This window comes from Anomaloglossus baeobatrachus, unplaced genomic scaffold, assembly GCF_048569485.1.
Source record: "Anomaloglossus baeobatrachus isolate aAnoBae1 unplaced genomic scaffold, aAnoBae1.hap1 Scaffold_2651, whole genome shotgun sequence".
NCBI classification, from domain to species: domain Eukaryota; kingdom Metazoa; phylum Chordata; class Amphibia; order Anura; family Aromobatidae; genus Anomaloglossus; species Anomaloglossus baeobatrachus.
In genome coordinates, this window is record NW_027442179.1 from 109,748 (window position 1) to 127,478 (window position 17,731).

The 17,731-nt window shown below is 46.6% G+C and overlaps 10 non-coding genes across 10 annotated transcripts; all 10 read right to left on the minus strand.

The window, feature by feature from the left end:
* Nucleotides 1-4,619: 4,619 nt before the first annotated feature.
* Nucleotides 4,620-4,812, minus strand: LOC142264402 (U2 spliceosomal RNA). The gene has a single exon (XR_012730919.1). It is a non-coding gene; the product is annotated as a U2 spliceosomal RNA (small nuclear RNA).
* Nucleotides 4,813-6,731: 1,919 nt separating this feature from the next.
* On the minus strand, nt 6,732-6,922 carry LOC142264344 (U2 spliceosomal RNA). Its single transcript, XR_012730866.1, has one exon. It is a non-coding gene; the product is annotated as a U2 spliceosomal RNA (small nuclear RNA).
* Nucleotides 6,923-8,039: 1,117 nt separating this feature from the next.
* LOC142264345 (U2 spliceosomal RNA) lies at nt 8,040-8,230 on the minus strand. The gene has a single exon (XR_012730867.1). It is a non-coding gene; the product is annotated as a U2 spliceosomal RNA (small nuclear RNA).
* Nucleotides 8,231-9,347: 1,117 nt separating this feature from the next.
* LOC142264346 (U2 spliceosomal RNA) lies at nt 9,348-9,538 on the minus strand. The gene has a single exon (XR_012730868.1). It is a non-coding gene; the product is annotated as a U2 spliceosomal RNA (small nuclear RNA).
* Nucleotides 9,539-10,655: 1,117 nt separating this feature from the next.
* On the minus strand, nt 10,656-10,846 carry LOC142264347 (U2 spliceosomal RNA). The gene has a single exon (XR_012730869.1). It is a non-coding gene; the product is annotated as a U2 spliceosomal RNA (small nuclear RNA).
* Nucleotides 10,847-11,963: 1,117 nt separating this feature from the next.
* Nucleotides 11,964-12,154, minus strand: LOC142264348 (U2 spliceosomal RNA). The gene has a single exon (XR_012730870.1). It is a non-coding gene; the product is annotated as a U2 spliceosomal RNA (small nuclear RNA).
* Nucleotides 12,155-13,271: 1,117 nt separating this feature from the next.
* Nucleotides 13,272-13,462, minus strand: LOC142264349 (U2 spliceosomal RNA). Its single transcript, XR_012730871.1, has one exon. It is a non-coding gene; the product is annotated as a U2 spliceosomal RNA (small nuclear RNA).
* A 1,117-nt stretch (nt 13,463-14,579) lies between these two features.
* Nucleotides 14,580-14,770, minus strand: LOC142264352 (U2 spliceosomal RNA). Its single transcript, XR_012730873.1, has one exon. It is a non-coding gene; the product is annotated as a U2 spliceosomal RNA (small nuclear RNA).
* Nucleotides 14,771-15,887: 1,117 nt separating this feature from the next.
* LOC142264353 (U2 spliceosomal RNA) lies at nt 15,888-16,078 on the minus strand. Its single transcript, XR_012730874.1, has one exon. It is a non-coding gene; the product is annotated as a U2 spliceosomal RNA (small nuclear RNA).
* A 1,117-nt stretch (nt 16,079-17,195) lies between these two features.
* LOC142264354 (U2 spliceosomal RNA) lies at nt 17,196-17,386 on the minus strand. Its single transcript, XR_012730875.1, has one exon. It is a non-coding gene; the product is annotated as a U2 spliceosomal RNA (small nuclear RNA).
* Between the last annotated feature and the right edge of the window lie 345 nt (nt 17,387-17,731).

A 17,731-nucleotide genomic window follows, 5' to 3' on the forward strand; every position in this document is an offset into this window, starting at 1 on the left:
CTTTCCCACTCAAACATCCATTCACTAAGAATTCACTTGTCACACCACCATACAGACATCTCACACCATCCAAGAACTTCTTAGGAAAACCCATACTATTCAAGACCTCAAACATAAAAACATGCGACACCCTATCAAACGCTTTCTCAAAATCAAGAGCCAACAACATGCACTTCTGCTTTCTAGTCTTACAGTCACCAATAACATCCCTCAACAACAACAAGTTATCACTGATGCTCCTTCCAGGCACAGCACACACTTGATCATCCTTTACAACCTTCCCAAGCACTTCACGCATACGATTAGCTAATAGTTTACTGAAAACCTTATAATCAGAATTCAGAAGCGTAATAGGCCTCCAATTCCCCAATTTACTCTTTTCCCCCTTCTTATGGATAAGTACCACTACCCCTTCTTTCATAGAGTCACACAGCATACCAGTTTCCCACATATACTTACATATCTCCGTCAGATCCGTGCCCATACACTCCCATGCTTTCACATATAGTTCAATTGGCAAGCCATCCTTTCCAGGAGTTTTATTCTTTTGTGCACTAAACACAACCTTTCTCACTTCATCCAGAACCACCTCATCACACAAATCCTCACACTCATCTTTGCCTAGTCTACACTCCATGCTAGCCAACACTTCAGTCATTAGACCAGAATCAATCCACTTCTCTCCATACAGTCTGCTGTAAAAGGCTTTCACCTCGTCAATCACACTTTCACCAGTCACAGGAACATCATTCTCATCCACAATCACATCCATATCTACTTTCTTCCCATTCATTTTTTTAAAGAAATATCTGGTACATTTCTCATTCTTATCCAAATGTTCAACTTTCGTCCTATAGATAATTTCCTTACCCTTTTTCTCAATCAGACATTTCAACTCATTTTTTGCCTCCACCAACGAATCACTTACATCAATCCCAGACCTACTACACTTTTGTAACCAATCAATCCGAGTATTCACATCTTTAAATTTATTACGAAACATGGTAGCTTTTTTGTAGCCCCATTTCCTGAAAAAAGTTTTAATCTCCCCTTTAACCCAATCCCACCACTCTAACACACTTGCAAACCTGTTTTTGTAGTACCCCCATCTTCGGTACTCTTCTTTAAACTCTTTCATCACTTTTGCATCCTCTAGCAATCTCACATTTAACTTCCATACAGCACCCCTCTTTACAGGTCCACCATCCCCTCTGAACACACCCTTCAAACATTCGTGGTCCGAAAAAGGAACCGCACACTGTTTAAACCTTACACACTCAATATTTTTAGAAAAAAACATACGGTCAATCCGTGATTCTATACCTCCTCTGTCCGCCTTGTACGTAGGTGGTGGTGGATTGCCCAGCTTTACAACAGCGGCATCTGAGAAAGAAAAATCAGAAATGATATGTAACAGCTTTTTCCCGGTTACATCCATAGTACCTTCCGTCGTACAATTAAAATCCCCAACAAAAATAGTAGGCATTTTTCCTGGCAAAAATAAACCAACTTTCTCTAACAGAGCTAAACGATCTTCTTTTCTCGTAGGACAATATACATTAACAATCCTAACCCGCCACCCTCTATAGTTAATAATTGCAATGATACATCTCCCCACCTCCACTACTGTATAACTATCAAAAGAAAAGTCCTTGTTACCCAACAGAATCCCCACACCATCATTTTTATTTACAGACGAACCAGACCAAATGTGTTGTCCATGAGGCCAATCTTGATCCGTAGGAGCATCAAACAGTCCGCACTCCTGCAAACAAAAGATATCTGCACCTATTTTAGAAACATATTTGAGGATAGTAGCTCTTCTTCCTCTGGATTTAATTTGTCTCACATTCAAGGATAGGACATTACATGTAGTTTTGGGAGCCATGTTCTTACTAGTTTAACCAGGTAACCGTAAGCTGGCCATCTTCGCCTCAACCTTCTCCTTCTGGAGGCTGGCAGGGAGACACAAAGCAGTGAGTGTCTGCAACCTCCCCAAAAAAATCATCAACTCCAGGTGAAAAGCTAATGTCAGGGTAGACCCGATCACTCAAAGGGCTTGCACTTGCAGTACTGACAGTGCTCCACCCCTTGTCTGCAAGCTTTAATTTCTTAGCAGCCATAAACTCCCCCTCCTCCGATGACCTGACTGCAGCTGAAGCAGAAAAATCTCCCTGCCCATCTGGACTACCATCTTTGCTCACCAGAGACTTTGTTGTACCCCATGACAGCGCAGGGGACTTGCTCAAATCCTCCTCGATTTCCCCCTCGCCACAGGCAGCAGAGTGACAAGGGAGATCAGCTTCCAGCTCGGAGACCTCCATTCCTTGATCAGGTGGACATGGAGAGACTGCAGGAGCTTTATCCAAATCCTGAGCAGTAGTAACAGGGAGAAGAACAGGGTCATTAGCAGAAACAGCAACAGGGTGACTAGCAGCTGGTGCAGCCTTAACAGGAGCTACAGGGGCCGCTGCGACCACCTGAGCGTATAGCCTGGTCTTAGTGCGGTTCCTGCAGTCCCGATAGGCATGCCCGACTTCTCCACAAGCATTGCAAACAATGGGGTTGCTGCAATCCCTAGCCATGTGCCCCACCTGGTTACATTTCCTACAGGTTGCTTCATAAGGACACTTATCCTGAGTGTGACCAAAAACATTACATTTCCGGCAAAAATAAGGGGCATCTGGATAGAACAGGTAACCAGAATCTTTCCCAATATGAAAAGTAGAGGGAGGGTGGCGGAAACCCCCAGGGCCCTGAGGGTCCACCCCAAAACGCACAAAATATTTATGCTTGCCTGTCCAGAGTCCCTCCTTGTTGGTAATTTTGTGTGAGTACTGAACATAGCTGCAATGCTTCATCAGGAAGTCTGTGATTTCTGCCACATTAACAAAAGGGTTGTGCATAAACACCACTAAAGGAACATCGCCCTTAGAATAAAGCAGGGTAAAGTCAAGTCCACTCAGCAAAGAGTTAGTAGTATTCATTAACAAGGACCGATAAAGATTCTGGCAAGCGCCAATATGGGAAAGGACAAGCACATACCGTCCACTTCGTCTGAACTCCTGAAGACAAACGATCTCATTCTTCTTCACATCCAGGATGTCATATAGAACTTTGTTCACCAAGTATTCCAGATGGAATTGCTGCAACTTTTCCTCTGCGACATCAATACGGAAACCAAAACGGACCCGGGTATCCCCGGTCCCAGCAAAACGGACGGTGGCGCCCATCTTCAAAACACCTCCTGGATCACCAAGGGTTAACAGCCTCGCTCACTACCCCCAATAGCAGCATGTAGCCATTTAAGCTACAAGGCCAAGGGTAGCAATTGAGGACCTCCTGCTAAGACACACGATCCTAGCCAAAAGGCGTCGCCTTCTCGTTTCCTGCTCACTACCCCCAATAGCAGCATGTAGCCATTTAAGCTACAAGGCCAAGGGTAGCAATTGGGAACCTTCTGGCAAGACACTTGATCTTAGCCAAAAGGCCGAGAAGCGATAACCAGAATTGGTTTGGGCCTCGAGTGGCACCCTGGCCTATGCCGGACACATCTTAGGGAGAGAGAGCGAGAGGGAGACAAACCCACGCCTACACAAGACATTTTGTCACCCAAGCCAACCCTTGAAAAGGCTGCTTTGCAGAGCAAAAACAAGAAGAATGGTGCGTTTTGCAGCCGCCGCCCACTGCAATGAATCTGAATAACTCCTCCTTTAGGGCGCAAGCAACTCCCCTCCCCCTTGCAGTCTTTCCAATTCACGATACAAAAAGACGGACAGGACAGGTTGCCTGACTTTCCGTCACTGCCACCCTTTGCCATCCTTACCCGTAGAAAGCCCTTTCATCATCCCCAAACCCTAATCTTTTCCCTTTCCTTCCCAGCCCCCAAACCCTGCCCTCTGTACCTTTCTCACCACCCGCTTCCCTTCTCCTGTCATCCCCCTACCACCCGGGAAAAAAAGAGATTGCCCCCTCCTTCCACTAGCCCACCCTCCCACCCAAAGAACAACTTCTTCTGCGCAGCTTGTTTTCTAGGCAGCAGCGCTATTGTGATGTCATCGGGGGGCATTGTGACAAGCCGCCAGTGTTCCGTCTCTTCATGTTGTGCACTGTTCAAACCGAAAATACATCAACAGGCAGGCTACAGAAAAGCTTACTAACAAAGGTTAGAGAGGGGCTTTCTCAGAGGGCTTTTTACAGTTTGTCTATTCCCAATTAGCCGGTTTAGTATACTTAATGAAAGTACTAATTCTTTCATAGGCCGCCCATTCTTAGTATTTGACGTTCAGGTAACAACAGGTAACTTTATTTGGAGTGGAAGCAGAGAGATAACACCAGATGCCAATTGTAGATCCTCTCACACCTGTGGTCACTGCAGCATCTGACTCCACTTTGTCCAAAAGGGATCTATTCCATTCAATTACACATGATCTAGATTAGACTGACAACAAGATACTGCACGGGACATAGCAGAGTTGGTGAAGTTGAGTGGTGATGAGTTTGCTATTTGGATGAATAAAGCAAGTAAAAAGTGTGTTAGATAAAAATTCATTTCAATTCGCTAATCGGGCTAATATGAATCAGGTGAATCGAGTTCTGCTTTTGGAAACTGGGTTAAGAAGGGGTGCACCGTTCCTGGAGGTACTGCAATACCAGGTCAATGCGTGGAGTGGACAGAGCAAGCTCTTTTTCCATCTCCCTGTTCTAAAAATCCATTTAATATATGGTCCCCAGATAGGGGACGTATCAGATATTAAACTGATAAGAACAGATTTTTGATTTAATGAAGCTTTCCAAAGCACCACAAAAAATGCATGACCGAAGTCACACCAAAAACAGTGCAAAGGCTAGGATTCGTGTGGACCCCACCGTGAGGAGAGGGTCCCCAAAAATCAACCCCGTCCCTCCGAGCCAGAAGGCCACAGCAAGGGTCAGGGATCTTCGGTGCTCCCCCAAGCCGAAGCCTGGTTGAGCCTTGTCGTTGCTCCCAGCGTCCACCCAGGCATCTTACCCAAGTGGAGTAGAGAGCTACTAGTTGTTGGTTTCGCAGCCGAAACTGCCCGGACCGTCAACCGGTGTTGGTTTCTCAGCCCAAGGCTAACCGGACCTCCAACCGGGTGTTGGTTTCTCAGCCGAAGCTGACCCAGACCTCCAACCGGGTGTTGGTTTCTCAGCCGAAGCTGACCCAGACCTCCAACCGGGTGTTAGTTTCTCAGCCCAAAGCTGACCAGACCTCCGACCGGGATTATAAAAATTTCCCTTCCTAGCCAGAAGGCCGGGATAGGGTAATATGCTCAAAAAGTATGAAAAGGCAAGGTACGGTGTGCTACAGAGCCCAAGGCTTGCCGGGGTCCCAAGCCAGCAAGCTCAGACTCACTCCAGGGTCGTCAGTCCTGGGGCACGTTGTACCATAGCCCCCCACCCTTACTCAGTCTAATAGCCTCGATCCTGGTAGGGCCATGTTTTCCTCTAGATGAATATACTATCCACCCAGAGTACTAGCAAGCGCAACCTTCCAGTGTGCATTGTATCATTGTACTAAGGTGGCCTGGAGCTTAAACCACCTCTTCGAACAACACTACACTTGATCTTAGCCAAAAGGCCGAGAAGCGATAACCAGAATTGGTTTGGGCCTCGAGTGGCACCCTGGCCTATGCCGGACACATCTTAGGGAGAGAGAGCGAGAGGGAGACAAACCCACGCCTACACAAGACATTTTGTCACCCAAGCCAACCCTTGAAAAGGCTGCTTTGCAGAGCAAAAACAAGAAGAATGGTGCGTTTTGCAGCCGCCGCCCACTGCAATGAATCTGAATAACTCCTCCTTTAGGGCGCAAGCAACTCCCCTCCCCCTTGCAGTCTTTCCAATTCACGATACAAAAAGACGGACAGGACAGGTTGCCTGACTTTCCGTCACTGCCACCCTTTGCCATCCTTACCCGTAGAAAGCCCTTTCATCATCCCCAAACCCTAATCTTTTCCCTTTCCTTCCCAGCCCCCAAACCCTGCCCTCTGTACCTTTCTCACCACCCGCTTCCCTTCTCCTGTCATCCCCCTACCACCCGGGAAAAAAAGAGATTGCCCCCTCCTTCCACTAGCCCACCCTCCCACCCAAAGAACAACTTCTTCTGCGCAGCTTGTTTTCTAGGCAGCAGCGCTATTGTGATGTCATCGGGGGGCATTGTGACAAGCCGCCAGTGTTCCGTCTCTTCATGTTGTGCACTGTTCAAACCGAAAATACATCAACAGGCAGGCTACAGAAAAGCTTACTAACAAAGGTTAGAGAGGGGCTTTCTCAGAGGGCTTTTTACAGTTTGTCTATTCCCAATTAGCCGGTTTAGTATACTTAATGAAAGTACTAATTCTTTCATAGGCCGCCCATTCTTAGTATTTGACGTTCAGGTAACAACAGGTAACTTTATTTGGAGTGGAAGCAGAGAGATAACACCAGATGCCAATTGTAGATCCTCTCACACCTGTGGTCACTGCAGCATCTGACTCCACTTTGTCCAAAAGGGATCTATTCCATTCAATTACACATGATCTAGATTAGACTGACAACAAGATACTGCACGGGACATAGCAGAGTTGGTGAAGTTGAGTGGTGATGAGTTTGCTATTTGGATGAATAAAGCAAGTAAAAAGTGTGTTAGATAAAAATTCATTTCAATTCGCTAATCGGGCTAATATGAATCAGGTGAATCGAGTTCTGCTTTTGGAAACTGGGTTAAGAAGGGGTGCACCGTTCCTGGAGGTACTGCAATACCAGGTCAATGCGTGGAGTGGACAGAGCAAGCTCTTTTTCCATCTCCCTGTTCTAAAAATCCATTTAATATATGGTCCCCAGATAGGGGACGTATCAGATATTAAACTGATAAGAACAGATACTACACTTGATCTTAGCCAAAAGGCCGAGAAGCGATAAACAGAATTGGTTTGGGCCTCGAGTGGCACCCTGGCCTATGCCGGACACATCTTAGGGAGAGAGAGCGAGAGGGAGACAAACCCACGCCTACACAAGACATTTTGTCACCCAAGCCAACCCTTGAAAAGGCTGCTTTGCAGAGCAAAAACAAGAAGAATGGTGCGTTTTGCAGCCGCCGCCCACTGCAATGAATCTGAATAACTCCTCCTTTAGGGCGCAAGCAACTCCCCTCCCCCTTGCAGTCTTTCCAATTCACGATACAAAAAGACGGACAGGACAGGTTGCCTGACTTTCCGTCACTGCCACCCTTTGCCATCCTTACCCGTAGAAAGCCCTTTCATCATCCCCAAACCCTAATCTTTTCCCTTTCCTTCCCAGCCCCCAAACCCTGCCCTCTGTACCTTTCTCACCACCCGCTTCCCTTCTCCTGTCATCCCCCTACCACCCGGGAAAAAAAGAGATTGCCCCCTCCTTCCACTAGCCCACCCTCCCACCCAAAGAACAACTTCTTCTGCGCAGCTTGTTTTCTAGGCAGCAGCGCTATTGTGATGTCATCGGGGGGCATTGTGACAAGCCGCCAGTGTTCCGTCTCTTCATGTTGTGCACTGTTCAAACCGAAAATACATCAACAGGCAGGCTACAGAAAAGCTTACTAACAAAGGTTAGAGAGGGGCTTTCTCAGAGGGCTTTTTACAGTTTGTCTATTCCCAATTAGCCGGTTTAGTATACTTAATGAAAGTACTAATTCTTTCATAGGCCGCCCATTCTTAGTATTTGACGTTCAGGTAACAACAGGTAACTTTATTTGGAGTGGAAGCAGAGAGATAACACCAGATGCCAATTGTAGATCCTCTCACACCTGTGGTCACTGCAGCATCTGACTCCACTTTGTCCAAAAGGGATCTATTCCATTCAATTACACATGATCTAGATTAGACTGACAACAAGATACTGCACGGGACATAGCAGAGTTGGTGAAGTTGAGTGGTGATGAGTTTGCTATTTGGATGAATAAAGCAAGTAAAAAGTGTGTTAGATAAAAATTCATTTCAATTCGCTAATCGGGCTAATATGAATCAGGTGAATCGAGTTCTGCTTTTGGAAACTGGGTTAAGAAGGGGTGCACCGTTCCTGGAGGTACTGCAATACCAGGTCAATGCGTGGAGTGGACAGAGCAAGCTCTTTTTCCATCTCCCTGTTCTAAAAATCCATTTAATATATGGTCCCCAGATAGGGGACGTATCAGATATTAAACTGATAAGAACAGATACTACACTTGATCTTAGCCAAAAGGCCGAGAAGCGATAACCAGAATTGGTTTGGGCCTCGAGTGGCACCCTGGCCTATGCCGGACACATCTTAGGGAGAGAGAGCGAGAGGGAGACAAACCCACGCCTACACAAGACATTTTGTCACCCAAGCCAACCCTTGAAAAGGCTGCTTTGCAGAGCAAAAACAAGAAGAATGGTGCGTTTTGCAGCCACCGCCCACTGCAATGAATCTGAATAACTCCTCCTTTAGGGCGCAAGCAACTCCCCTCCCCCTTGCAGTCTTTCCAATTCACGATACAAAAAGACGGACAGGACAGGTTGCCTGACTTTCCGTCACTGCCACCCTTTGCCATCCTTACCCGTAGAAAGCCCTTTCATCATCCCCAAACCCTAATCTTTTCCCTTTCCTTCCCAGCCCCCAAACCCTGCCCTCTGTACCTTTCTCACCACCCGCTTCCCTTCTCCTGTCATCCCCCTACCACCCGGGAAAAAAAGAGATTGCCCCCTCCTTCCACTAGCCCACCCTCCCACCCAAAGAACAACTTCTTCTGCGCAGCTTGTTTTCTAGGCAGCAGCGCTATTGTGATGTCATCGGGGGGCATTGTGACAAGCCGCCAGTGTTCCGTCTCTTCATGTTGTGCACTGTTCAAACCGAAAATACATCAACAGACAGGCTACAGAAAAGCTTACTAACAAAGGTTAGAGAGGGGCTTTCTCAGAGGGCTTTTTACAGTTTGTCTATTCCCAATTAGCCGGTTTAGTATACTTAATGAAAGTACTAATTCTTTCATAGGCCGCCCATTCTTAGTATTTGACGTTCAGGTAACAACAGGTAACTTTATTTGGAGTGGAAGCAGAGAGATAACACCAGATGCCAATTGTAGATCCTCTCACACCTGTGGTCACTGCAGCATCTGACTCCACTTTGTCCAAAAGGGATCTATTCCATTCAATTACACATGATCTAGATTAGACTGACAACAAGATACTGCACGGGACATAGCAGAGTTGGTGAAGTTGAGTGGTGATGAGTTTGCTATTTGGATGAATAAAGCAAGTAAAAAGTGTGTTAGATAAAAATTCATTTCAATTCGCTAATCGGGCTAATATGAATCAGGTGAATCGAGTTCTGCTTTTGGAAACTGGGTTAAGAAGGGGTGCACCGTTCCTGGAGGTACTGCAATACCAGGTCAATGCGTGGAGTGGACAGAGCAAGCTCTTTTTCCATCTCCCTGTTCTAAAAATCCATTTAATATATGGTCCCCAGATAGGGGACGTATCAGATATTAAACTGATAAGAACAGATACTACACTTGATCTTAGCCAAAAGGCCGAGAAGCGATAACCAGAATTGGTTTGGGCCTCGAGTGGCACCCTGGCCTATGCCGGACACATCTTAGGGAGAGAGAGCGAGAGGGAGACAAACCCACGCCTACACAAGACATTTTGTCACCCAAGCCAACCCTTGAAAAGGCTGCTTTGCAGAGCAAAAACAAGAAGAATGGTGCGTTTTGCAGCCGCCGCCCACTGCAATGAATCTGAATAACTCCTCCTTTAGGGCGCAAGCAACTCCCCTCCCCCTTGCAGTCTTTCCAATTCACGATACAAAAAGACGGACAGGACAGGTTGCCTGACTTTCCGTCACTGCCACCCTTTGCCATCCTTACCCGTAGAAAGCCCTTTCATCATCCCCAAACCCTAATCTTTTCCCTTTCCTTCCCAGCCCCCAAACCCTGCCCTCTGTACCTTTCTCACCACCCGCTTCCCTTCTCCTGTCATCCCCCTACCACCCGGGAAAAAAAGAGATTGCCCCCTCCTTCCACTAGCCCACCCTCCCACCCAAAGAACAACTTCTTCTGCGCAGCTTGTTTTCTAGGCAGCAGCGCTATTGTGATGTCATCGGGGGGCATTGTGACAAGCCGCCAGTGTTCCGTCTCTTCATGTTGTGCACTGTTCAAACCGAAAATACATCAACAGGCAGGCTACAGAAAAGCTTACTAACAAAGGTTAGAGAGGGGCTTTCTCAGAGGGCTTTTTACAGTTTGTCTATTCCCAATTAGCCGGTTTAGTATACTTAATGAAAGTACTAATTATTTCATAGGCCGCCCATTCTTAGTATTTGACGTTCAGGTAACAACAGGTAACTTTATTTGGAGTGGAAGCAGAGAGATAACACCAGATGCCAATTGTAGATCCTCTCACACCTGTGGTCACTGCAGCATCTGACTCCACTTTGTCCAAAAGGGATCTATTCCATTCAATTACACATGATCTAGATTAGACTGACAACAAGATACTGCACGGGACATAGCAGAGTTGGTGAAGTTGAGTGGTGATGAGTTTGCTATTTGGATGAATAAAGCAAGTAAAAAGTGTGTTAGATAAAAATTCATTTCAATTCGCTAATCGGGCTAATATGAATCAGGTGAATCGAGTTCTGCTTTTGGAAACTGGGTTAAGAAGGGGTGCACCGTTCCTGGAGGTACTGCAATACCAGGTCAATGCGTGGAGTGGACAGAGCAAGCTCTTTTTCCATCTCCCTGTTCTAAAAATCCATTTAATATATGGTCCCCAGATAGGGGACGTATCAGATATTAAACTGATAAGAACAGATACTACACTTGATCTTAGCCAAAAGGCCGAGAAGCGATAACCAGAATTGGTTTGGGCCTCGAGTGGCACCCTGGCCTATGTCGGACACATCTTAGGGAGAGAGAGCGAGAGGGAGACAAACCCACGCCTACACAAGACATTTTGTCACCCAAGCCAACCCTTGAAAAGGCTGCTTTGCAGAGCAAAAACAAGAAGAATGGTGCGTTTTGCAGCCGCCGCCCACTGCAATGAATCTGAATAACTCCTCCTTTAGGGCGCAAGCAACTCCCCTCCCCCTTGCAGTCTTTCCAATTCACGATACAAAAAGACGGACAGGACAGGTTGCCTGACTTTCCGTCACTGCCACCCTTTGCCATCCTTACCCGTAGAAAGCCCTTTCATCATCCCCAAACCCTAATCTTTTCCCTTTCCTTCCCAGCCCCCAAACCCTGCCCTCTGTACCTTTCTCACCACCCACTTCCCTTCTCCTGTCATCCCCCTACCACCCGGGAAAAAAAGAGATTGCCCCCTCCTTCCACTAGCCCACCCTCCCATCCAAAGAACAACTTCTTCTGCGCAGCTTGTTTTCTAGGCAGCAGCGCTATTGTGATGTCATCGGGGGGCATTGTGACAAGCCGCCAGTGTTCCGTCTCTTCATGTTGTGCACTGTTCAAACCGAAAATACATCAACAGGCAGGCTACAGAAAAGCTTACTAACAAAGGTTAGAGAGGGGCTTTCTCAGAGGGCTTTTTACAGTTTGTCTATTCCCAATTAGCCGGTTTAGTATACTTAATGAAAGTACTAATTCTTTCATAGGCCGCCCATTCTTAGTATTTGACGTTCAGGTAACAACAGGTAACTTTATTTGGAGTGGAAGCAGAGAGATAACACCAGATGCCAATTGTAGATCCTCTCACACCTGTGGTCACTGCAGCATCTGACTCCACTTTGTCCAAAAGGGATCTATTCCATTCAATTACACATGATCTAGATTAGACTGACAACAAGATACTGCACGGGACATAGCAGAGTTGGTGAAGTTGAGTGGTGATGAGTTTGCTATTTGGATGAATAAAGCAAGTAAAAAGTGTGTTAGATAAAAATTCATTTCAATTCGCTAATCGGGCTAATATGAATCAGGTGAATCGAGTTCTGCTTTTGGAAACTGGGTTAAGAAGGGGTGCACCGTTCCTGGAGGTACTGCAATACCAGGTCAATGCGTGGAGTGGACAGAGCAAGCTCTTTTTCCATCTCCCTGTTCTAAAAATCCATTTAATATATGGTCCCCAGATAGGGGACGTATCAGATATTAAACTGATAAGAACAGATACTACACTTGATCTTAGCCAAAAGGCCGAGAAGCGATAACCAGAATTGGTTTGGGCCTCGAGTGGCACCCTGGCCTATGCCGGACACATCTTAGGGAGAGAGAGCGAGAGGGAGACAAACCCACGCCTACACAAGACATTTTGTCACCCAAGCCAACCCTTGAAAAGGCTGCTTTGCAGAGCAAAAACAAGAAGAATGGTGCGTTTTGCAGCCGCCGCCCACTGCAATGAATCTGAATAACTCCTCCTTTAGGGCGCAAGCAACTCCCCTCCCCCTTGCAGTCTTTCCAATTCACGATACAAAAAGACGGACAGGACAGGTTGCCTGACTTTCCGTCACTGCCACCCTTTGCCATCCTTACCCGTAGAAAGCCCTTTCATCATCCCCAAACCCTAATCTTTTCCCTTTCCTTCCCAGCCCCCAAACCCTGCCCTCTGTACCTTTCTCACCACCCGCTTCCCTTCTCCTGTCATCCCCCTACCACCCGGGAAAAAAAGAGATTGCCCCCTCCTTCCACTAGCCCACCCTCCCACCCAAAGAACAACTTCTTCTGCGCAGCTTGTTTTCTAGGCAGCAGCGCTATTGTGATGTCATCGGGGGGCATTGTGACAAGCCGCCAGTGTTCCGTCTCTTCATGTTGTGCACTGTTCAAACCGAAAATACATCAACAGGCAGGCTACAGAAAAGCTTACTAACAAAGGTTAGAGAGGGGCTTTCTCAGAGGGCTTTTTACAGTTTGTCTATTCCCAATTAGCCGGTTTAGTATACTTAATGAAAGTACTAATTCTTTCATAGGCCGCCCATTCTTAGTATTTGACGTTCAGGTAACAACAGGTAACTTTATTTGGAGTGGAAGCAGAGAGATAACACCAGATGCCAATTGTAGATCCTCTCACACCTGTGGTCACTGCAGCATCTGACTCCACTTTGTCCAAAAGGGATCTATTCCATTCAATTACACATGATCTAGATTAGACTGACAACAAGATACTGCACGGGACATAGCAGAGTTGGTGAAGTTGAGTGGTGATGAGTTTGCTATTTGGATGAATAAAGCAAGTAAAAAGTGTGTTAGATAAAAATTCATTTCAATTCGCTAATCGGGCTAATATGAATCAGGTGAATCGAGTTCTGCTTTTGGAAACTGGGTTAAGAAGGGGTGCACCGTTCCTGGAGGTACTGCAATACCAGGTCAATGCGTGGAGTGGACAGAGCAAGCTCTTTTTCCATCTCCCTGTTCTAAAAATCCATTTAATATATGGTCCCCAGATAGGGGACGTATCAGATATTAAACTGATAAGAACAGATACTACACTTGATCTTAGCCAAAAGGCCGAGAAGCGATAACCAGAATTGGTTTGGGCCTCGAGTGGCACCCTGGCCTATGCCGGACACATCTTAGGGAGAGAGAGCGAGAGGGAGACAAACCCACGCCTACACAAGACATTTTGTCACCCAAGCCAACCCTTGAAAAGGCTGCTTTGCAGAGCAAAAACAAGAAGAATGGTGCGTTTTGCAGCCGCCGCCCACTGCAATGAATCTGAATAACTCCTCCTTTAGGGCGCAAGCAACTCCCCTCCCCCTTGCAGTCTTTCCAATTCACGATACAAAAAGACGGACAGGACAGGTTGCCTGACTTTCCGTCACTGCCACCCTTTGCCATCCTTACCCGTAGAAAGCCCTTTCATCATCCCCAAACCCTAATCTTTTCCCTTTCCTTCCCAGCCCCCAAACCCTGCCCTCTGTACCTTTCTCACCACCCGCTTCCCTTCTCCTGTCATCCCCCTACCACCCGGGAAAAAAAGAGATTGCCCCCTCCTTCCACTAGCCCACCCTCCCACCCAAAGAACAACTTCTTCTGCGCAGCTTGTTTTCTAGGCAGCAGCGCTATTGTGATGTCATCGGGGGGCATTGTGACAAGCCGCCAGTGTTCCGTCTCTTCATGTTGTGCACTGTTCAAACCGAAAATACATCAACAGGCAGGCTACAGAAAAGCTTACTAACAAAGGTTAGAGAGGGGCTTTCTCAGAGGGCTTTTTACAGTTTGTCTATTCCCAATTAGCCGGTTTAGTATACTTAATGAAAGTACTAATTCTTTCATAGGCCGCCCATTCTTAGTATTTGACGTTCAGGTAACAACAGGTAACTTTATTTGGAGTGGAAGCAGAGAGATAACACCAGATGCCAATTGTAGATCCTCTCACACCTGTGGTCACTGCAGCATCTGACTCCACTTTGTCCAAAAGGGATCTATTCCATTCAATTACACATGATCTAGATTAGACTGACAACAAGATACTGCACGGGACATAGCAGAGTTGGTGAAGTTGAGTGGTGATGAGTTTGCTATTTGGATGAATAAAGCAAGTAAAAAGTGTGTTAGATAAAAATTCATTTCAATTCGCTAATCGGGCTAATATGAATCAGGTGAATCGAGTTCTGCTTTTGGAAACTGGGTTAAGAAGGGGTGCACCGTTCCTGGAGGTACTGCAATACCAGGTCAATGCGTGGAGTGGACAGAGCAAGCTCTTTTTCCATCTCCCTGTTCTAAAAATCCATTTAATATATGGTCCCCAGATAGGGGACGTATCAGATATTAAACTGATAAGAACAGATACTACACTTGATCTTAGCCAAAAGGCCGAGAAGCGATAACCAGAATTGGTTTGGGCCTCGAGTGGCACCCTGGCCTATGCCGGACACATCTTAGGGAGAGAGAGCGAGAGGGAGACAAACCCACGCCTACACAAGACATTTTGTCACCCAAGCCAACCCTTGAAAAGGCTGCTTTGCAGAGCAAAAACAAGAAGAATGGTGCGTTTTGCAGCCGCCGCCCACTGCAATGAATCTGAATAACTCCTCCTTTAGGGCGCAAGCAACTCCCCTCCCCCTTGCAGTCTTTCCAATTCACGATACAAAAAGACGGACAGGACAGGTTGCCTGACTTTCCGTCACTGCCACCTTTTGCCATCCTTACCCGTAGAAAGCCCTTTCATCATCCCCAAACCCTAATCTTTTCCCTTTCCTTCCCAGCCCCCAAACCCTGCCCTCTGTACCTTTCTCACCACCCGCTTCCCTTCTCCTGTCATCCCCCTACCACCCGGGAAAAAAAGAGATTGCCCCCTCCTTCCACTAGCCCACCCTCCCACCCAAAGAACAACTTCTTCTGCGCAGCTTGTTTTCTAGGCAGCAGCGCTATTGTGATGTCATCGGGGGGCATTGTGACAAGCCGCCAGTGTTCCGTCTCTTCATGTTGTGCACTGTTCAAACCGAAAATACATCAACAGGCAGGCTACAGAAAAGCTTACTAACAAAGGTTAGAGAGGGGCTTTCTCAGAGGGCTTTTTACAGTTTGTCTATTCCCAATTAGCCGGTTTAGTATACTTAATGAAAGTACTAATTCTTTCATAGGCCGCCCATTCTTAGTATTTGACGTTCAGGTAACAACAGGTAACTTTATTTGGAGTGGAAGCAGAGAGATAACACCAGATGCCAATTGTAGATCCTCTCACACCTGTGGTCACTGCAGCATCTGACTCCACTTTGTCCAAAAGGGATCTATTCCATTCAATTACACATGATCTAGATTAGACTGACAACAAGATACTGCACGGGACATAGCAGAGTTGGTGAAGTTGAGTGGTGATGAGTTTGCTATTTGGATGAATAAAGCAAGTAAAAAGTGTGTTAGATAAAAATTCATTTCAATTCGCTAATCGGGCTAATATGAATCAGGTGAATCGAGTTCTGCTTTTGGAAACTGGGTTAAGAAGGGGTGCACCGTTCCTGGAGGTACTGCAATACCAGGTCAATGCGTGGAGTGGACAGAGCAAGCTCTTTTTCCATCTCCCTGTTCTAAAAATCCATTTAATATATGGTCCCCAGATAGGGGACGTATCAGATATTAAACTGATAAGAACAGATACTACACTTGATCTTAGCCAAAAGGCCGAGAAGCGATAACCAGAATTGGTTTGGGCCTCGAGTGGCACCCTGGCCTATGCCGGACACATCTTAGGGAGAGAGAGCGAGAGGGAGACAAACCCACGCCTACACAAGACATTTTGTCACCCAAGCCAACCCTTGAAAAGGCTGCTTTGCAGAGCAAAAACAAGAAGAATGGTGCGTTTTGCAGCCGCCGCCCACTGCAATGAATCTGAATAACTCCTCCTTTAGGGCGCAAGCAACTCCCCTCCCCCTTGCAGTCTTTCCAATTCACGATACAAAAAGACGGACAGGACAGGTTGCCTGACTTTCCGTCACTGCCACCCTTTGCCATCCTTACCCGTAGAAAGCCCTTTCATCATCCCCAAACCCTAATCTTTTCCCTTTCCTTCCCAGCCCCCAAACCCTGCCCTCTGTACCTTTCTCACCACCCGCTTCCCTTCTCCTGTCATCCCCCTACCACCCGGGAAAAAAAGAGATTGCCCCCTCCTTCCACTAGCCCACCCTCCCACCCAAAGAACAACTTCTTCTGCGCAGCTTGTTTTCTAGGCAGCAGCGCTATTGTGATGTCATCGGGGGGCATTGTGACAAGCCGCCAGTGTTCCGTCTCTTCATGTTGTGCACTGTTCAAACCGAAAATACATCAACAGGCAGGCTACAGAAAAGCTTACTAACAAAGGTTAGAGAGGGGCTTTCTCAGAGGGCTTTTTACAGTTTGTCTATTCCCAATTAGCCGGTTTAGTATACTTAATGAAAGTACTAATTCTTTCATAGGCCGCCCATTCTTAGTATTTGACGTTCAGGTAACAACAGGTAACTTTATTTGGAGTGGAAGCAGAGAGATAACACCAGATGCCAATTGTAGATCCTCTCACACCTGTGGTCACTGCAGCATCTGACTCCACTTTGTCCAAAAGGGATCTATTCCATTCAATTACACATGATCTAGATTAGACTGACAACAAGATACTGCACGGGACATAGCAGAGTTGGTGAAGTTGAGTGGTGATGAGTTTGCTATTTGGATGAATAAAGCAAGTAAAAAGTGTGTTAGATAAAAATTCATTTCAATTCGCTAATCGGGCTAATATGAATCAGGTGAATCGAGTTCTGCTTTTGGAAACTGGGTTAAGAAGGGGTGCACCGTTCCTGGAGGTACTGCAATACCAGGTCAATGCGTGGAGTGGACAGAGCAAGCTCTTTTTCCATCTCCCTGTTCTAAAAATCCATTTAATATATGGTCCCCAGATAGGGGACGTATCAGATATTAAACTGATAAGAACAGATACTACACTTGATCTTAGCCAAAAGGCCGAGAAGCGATAACCAGAATTGGTTTGGGCCTCGAGTGGCACCCTGGCCTATGCCGGACACATCTTAGGGAGAGAGAGCGAGAGGGAGACAAACCCACGCCTACACAAGACATTTTGTCACCCAAGCCAACCCTTGAAAAGGCTGCTTTGCAGAGCAAAAACAAGAAGAATGGTGCGTTTTGCAGCCGCCGCCCACTGCAATGAATCTGAATAACTCCTCCTTTAGGGCGCAAGCAACTCCCCTCCCCCTTGCAGTCTTTCCAATTCACGATACAAAAAGACGGACAGGACAGGTTGCCTGACTTTCCGTCACTGCCACCCTTTGCCATCCTTACCCGTAGAAAGCCCTTTCATCA